Source organism: Etheostoma spectabile, unplaced genomic scaffold (genome assembly GCF_008692095.1).
Source record: "Etheostoma spectabile isolate EspeVRDwgs_2016 unplaced genomic scaffold, UIUC_Espe_1.0 scaffold280, whole genome shotgun sequence".
Lineage (NCBI taxonomy): Eukaryota > Metazoa > Chordata > Actinopteri > Perciformes > Percidae > Etheostoma > Etheostoma spectabile.
In genome coordinates this window covers 1,334,212-1,340,191 of record NW_022605578.1, presented here as the reverse complement: position 1 = coordinate 1,340,191, position 5,980 = coordinate 1,334,212, and the positions used below count along the sequence as shown (strand labels likewise).

Here is a 5,980-nt window from a genome sequence, read left to right as displayed (position 1 = left end):
AGCTCCCTTTTTGTCACAACGGTGCGATAAATGGAATGTAATACTGCACCTGCTGCTCCGATTCTCCAACAAATCTCCTGTTCCAAGGTCCCCTCACTCGCGAACAAGACCCCAAGGTATTTAAACTCCTTCACTTGGGGTAAGGACTCACTCCCTACCTGAAGAAAGCACTCCATCGGTTTCCTGCTGAGAACCATGGCCTCAGATTTAGAGGTGCTGATCCTCATCCCGGCCGCTTCACACTCGGCTGCAAACCGATCAAGTGAGTGCTGAAGGTCACAGACGATGATGCCATCAGGACACCATTATCCAGGGCTGCCACTTTCCAAAACCTTGGGTGGATTTGGGGGGGCCAACCCATTTTTGCCGCGTACAAAGCAATTTCTTTGGGTCTTATCCTTTAGGGTTTAAATTGGGATTTGTTATAGTGGGGGGATGGGGCTCTCCCTGGGGGTGGGTTGGGGGTATGCTCCCCAGGAAAAAATTTGAAAAATAAACCATTAAATGGCACTTTCTGAGAGTTTTTTGCAAAAAAAAAATGGAGAAATCAAGTCTTACATGAATGTGCAAACTGTTGGGTTAAGAACCTTTGCATTGTGTGTAGTATCAACAGGTTTAGGGCATTCAGCATTTACTATATTAACTTCTTATGATATAAGAACTGACCACACAATGTGCACAACATATGAACCACAGAAGAGACCGAGAATATGTCAGAACAGCTGAGAAGATTTGGGTGTGTGGTGACAGGTCCAGGGGTCCCTGGTGAAGGGACAAGGGACCCAAGTTAAATTAATGATGAGGGATCAACTAAGCCACTGAAATCTAAAGAATGGAGAACACTGAGTTACATAAGTTCATCCTTAACCTTTGTGCACGTTCAGTAATGTTTGGCCCTCATCCTCTGGCCCCACTTACTGTTTTTACTTTTTTGTGAAAATAAAGACTAGATTTGTTCATTTAAAAAACATCAATATTATTTACAGTTACATTTAGAGATTCAGAGAGTAGAGATGCCAATAGTGGCCCAACGTTGCAGTCGGTATTTATAGTATATTATATTATCTAAATATATATATATAATATATATTATATAAGGCTAGTATAGCTCAGGTGTGTTCACCAGATTTCTGCTTATATTTCAACTTTGTGCACATTAAAATATAACTCCACCATCTCTGTTGTCCGAGATGTGGAGAGTTGTAATATAGTCTGTGTGCATGTCATGCTCCGCTGATGATGGCTCTATTCAGACCGTCTGACAGACACAGAGGCCCATTTGGGTCTCTGGTCTCTGACAGAGTTTAGAGGTGTCCGTACGCGGCTTCTCTATCGGAGGTCTACGCATGCATGCAACGCGTCACTGCCCCAGCCAGAGCGAGTCCCTACAATGAACTGAAGTTGTGTACGCTACCGCCGCCGCGGCTCACCTCTATTTTACAGAGAGAGAGGACACGAAGCGACCGACGGGGCTTGTGATACTCAGAGCGCAACCTGAAGCGGGGAAATGCACCTGGGATGGCTCGTGAAATTTTTTTTCTTTGCGACAATTTGAAAATTCCACAGACAGGGAGCGCTCTTGAACCCCCTCACAGTCTTGAAAGCACACCTAGTCGATCACGGTGGCTCAACAGGTAAAAAATAGATAAACTCATCTTTAGAAATTTGACGACGGGGGTGACACTTCAGCGTGAGAATCTGGGGTGTGGGTGTGAGCGTGTGAAATCCATGGAACATGGCGGGTGTGGTATCACGGCCAATGCGTGAGAGTTGGCAGCCCTGCATTATCCCCTAAAAGCAGCGATGAGATCCCCAGCCCACTGAACTGCAACCTCTCCCCACCCCAACTACATCTTGACATCCTGTCCATAAATATTACAAACAGGATTGGTGACAAAGCACAGCCCTGGCGGAGGCCAACCCTCACCTGGAACAAGTCTGACTTACTGCAGAGAACCCGGACACAGCTCTCGCTTTGGTCATACAGAGATTGGATAGCCCGGAGAGGAGAAATATTAATAAAAGAAATATATGTATAGTGGATATGTATGGTATTTACATAGTTAAAGGAATTTTATGATACAGTATTTGTATAACTTTTATGCACATACTGGCAGCAGGGGTAGCAAGGCGTTTTAGGGTGGCATTTGCCCAGTCCATATCAAGGCATCAGGCAAATCAAGGATGGCATCTAGTACATCTGTTAGGATTCAGTTCTGACCCAGAATGCAGAGATAAACAAAAAAGGTGTCTTTAATGAACACATATTATGTATTAAGTAACAATGATGGTAGAGTAAGGGTAGGGAAGCTCCAGGGCTGGTCCAGGCGAGCAGGCAGAGGTGAGTACACTCTAGCACACACAGAGGACTCCCAGCAAGGACGACGAGACTGGATGGTGTGCACTGGAAGCACAGCAGGTAGGGGAGAGCCAGGACGACTGAAATGCAGAAAGAATAAAACATTCCAGTTTTCTCCAAATGCAATGATGAGAGACAGACTTCCTCAGGTGAAAACATAGAGCACAATAACCTCCTTCTATCAGCCAATTATCTTCTTGGTATTTCCTTTTATCACAGAGTTACAGCTGATACACATGGTTTGACGGTCAAAAGTAAACTTCATTAGCAGTTAATTTTTTTCTATTATTAATTAGTGTTTTTCATTTAAAGGTTTGACTATATGCTTCTTCAGTAGACCAGTTAGTGGTCTCCACAATCCCAGAATTCATATTACATGCTTGTTTGCATGGAAAGGAAAACAGGCTGTAATGTCATATGTCTGTGTCGGGACAGTTGAAACAGTTGTTTTAATCCCCCGGCCTGGCTGTAACTCTATGGATTTTAAGTAAATGCACATATATCAGTGTTTATACAATAATGTATGGAGGTGAGACATGGAAAAGCAGTTTTAGAAAGATGAAAATATATTTGGGCCCACCAGGAAGGGGGGGTCAAGTTTTCGGGCTGACGGGCTGTGGGGCGTTATTTGGATGTGCAGTGGTCTAACCCTCGTTAAAACCTATTGAAACAACATTTTCCACACTAAAAACATGATATAAATGTAAAAATGTACTGTTCTAGCTACAAAAATGGCTGGCACAGTCATCCACATGATATTTCAATAACGGCTTCATACACGCTTTTTTACACATGTTCACAAAGACGTATAGCCCTGCAACAATCTATTTAAAATAACACCTTTTGGAAGTATCATTCACAATATATAGTGAAATAACCAAGTAAGTAGGCTGAAAATGCAACTGTTTGACAGATGACATGTGTAGGTTGCTAGTGACAAAATATTAGCTTTCAGTGCGATACGATCGCTTCATAAATTACGTTCAATTGAAAAGTGGAGAAGGCCACCGGTCTACAGTCACTGACAAAAGTCTTGTCGTGTACAAATATACCTTAAGTGCCGCTGAAATATATTTCTAATTAAGATTTATTTACAAGAAATGGCTCATTTTAACACGGGCTTTCTGTGTCTCAAAGAATTGATTTCAAAGTACTCTGCTAGTTTATAAATCACTTAACGGTTTAGGTCCAAAATATATCTGATCTGCTATACACTATGAACCACCCAGACCTCTCAGTCATCGGGACAAGGCTACTTCTGTCCCCAGAGGCAGAACTAAACAGGGGAAGCAGCTTTCAGTTTTAGCTCCTCATATCGGATAAACTTCAGAAACCTGTAGATCGCTGCTACTCTGTTCTTTTAACAAGGCTGAAGACCCTTTTTTGATGCTGCCTTTCTTTAAATGACTGCTATTTCTTTAAATTTCTTATGCTGCACTGAACTTTTGTTGTGTTTATGTTTCATTTGTTTTAACTGTCTATTCATGTGTTTTACACGGTTTTTAAATGCTTATGATTTAACTGTTTTTTATGTGTTTTATCTGTTTAACTGATTTTGTGTAAAGTACTTTGAATTGCCCTGTTGCTGAAATGTGCTATACAAATAAAGTGCCTTGCCTTGCCTTAACTTTTTATAACTCAACATTACCTGCTCCCCCAGTGTGCATGTGTTCCACTCCCGCCCACACTGCACACATTAGCTTGTTGGTCAATAGATTGACCATTCATTTTGTATGTTGTTTGTTCTTTATTTTCTTAGCTCCAAGTCAAGTTGGGATGTTGTTTAGGGTCAGCTGTTCTTCCCCGTCCCATTTGTGGGTTCTCTCCCTTTGCAATGTGTTTCTGTCTGTGCTGTTTCTGTCTCCACCCTGCACTCAAGTTGTGAGTTGTTCAGGGTCAGCTGTTCTTTTGGCATGGCCATCATCCCTGCTCTGATCCTGCACAGCTGCAGTGCATTCCATACTTACTCAGCAGCACTTACACCCGGCTGTTACCTCTTCAGCGCCAGTTTGTTACAACAATCATGTGGTGACTTGGCTCAGTGTTCTTGTCAGTCTGTAGTTATCTATGTACTTGGTGCTCCTAACACTTGGTTCTCACTCCGCTCTACAGTCCCTGACAGAAGTCTTGTCGCTTATCTATTTTGTAGAAACACGTATTAACCTGACTTTTAATTAATCAATTGGTGGTAAGAAATAAGACTCATATAAAAGCTAAACCCTCCCAATGATGTTCAATGCACTGAAATAAATTAGTTTCACTAAAAAAAGATTATTATTTAAACAAGACAGAAAGGTCAAATTTGGCAAGACAAAAGTTTTGTCGCCTATACATAAATTGAACAAATTTACTACAAATACTAAAAATGTCAGCAATTAAATAGTGGTGCTGTGAGATTCAAATTTAATATCTTGTATGACTTCCATGAGACTTGAAGGGATGCCATCCATGCGGTTTGGCAAGGATTCATACATGTATTGATGAAGTCATCAGGAATAGCTAGGAGCAGTCTTGCATGCCTCCCAGAGTTCATCAATAGTCTTTGGTTTGGTCTTCCATGCTTCCTCTTTCATCCACCACACATGCTCAATGAGTCACGTCTGGTGACTGGGCTGGCCAATCCTGGAGCATCTTGATCTTCTTCGCCTTGAGGAACTTTGAAGTGGAGATGGAAGTATGCGATGGGAGCACCATCCTGCGAAGAATTTGGCCTCTTTTATGGTTGGGAATATAAGAGGTAGCTAAGATTTCTGGTATTTGAGACTATTGATGTTTGCCTTCCACCTGTAGATCTCTTGCCACACCCCCATAACTGGATGTAACCCAGACCATGATTTTTCCGCCACCAAACTTCACTGTTTTCTGGGTGATCTTGGGATTCATGCGGGCTCCAGTAGGTCTCCTGCAATATTGCGAACTGTGGTGTAATTCAACAGAAGATTAAACTGAAAAAATCCACTTTCTTCCACTTCTCCACGTCACATCCTTTGGCTGTGGGCCTTGGCAAAATGCCACACAGTTTCAATTGTCTTTTGTTGTTGCTGGTTCTGGGCACTGATTCGACATGGAGGCCATTTCGAGACGAACCGACAAAACCGTTCTGGTTGACACAGGGACTTCAGGGGACCAGTCTCGTGGAGCTCCACTGCAGTGGAAAATGGGCTGGCCTTGGATTTTCGAGCCAACAAACGGTCCCTCTCGAGCATTGTCTTGCGGGGTCTGCCTGACCTGGGCTTGTCAAAAACATCTCCAGTGTCTTAAATGTTTTCTAACCTCTGTACTTGACGCTGAGACACATTGAAGGTGTTCGCACACATCAGCGTGGATCTGGTCTTCAGCCTCTTGATAATCAAAACTTTAGTCTCAGGGTGAATCTTAGGCATGTTTGCAGATATCTAGTTGCAGGTGATGTAAGGTCTGTGTACTGGGGTTGTTTTTATACACACCTGAGACCTAATTGATCCATTATTAGTCACAGGTGAAGCTCATATGACAAGGCAACAACATTATGTCTTTGCAAAAATGGACTCAATGGGCTTTACCCAGCTGTGAATATTAGAATACTTTGACAGTATTTTTGCACTGAAACATTATTACAAAAGCTGTTGGGATTACAATGAG

At 42.4% G+C, this 5,980-nt stretch overlaps 1 long non-coding RNA gene across 1 annotated transcript in view; it reads left to right on the top strand.

The window, feature by feature from the left end:
- LOC116685994 (uncharacterized) overlaps positions 1–5,980 on the top strand; it is a 14,244-nt gene that overhangs the window by 675 nt on the left and 7,589 nt on the right. The window contains exon 2 of the long non-coding RNA XR_004331111.1: positions 1,402–1,405. This is a non-coding gene — a long non-coding RNA (uncharacterized LOC116685994). The remainder of the gene's footprint in view (positions 1–1,401; positions 1,406–5,980) is intronic.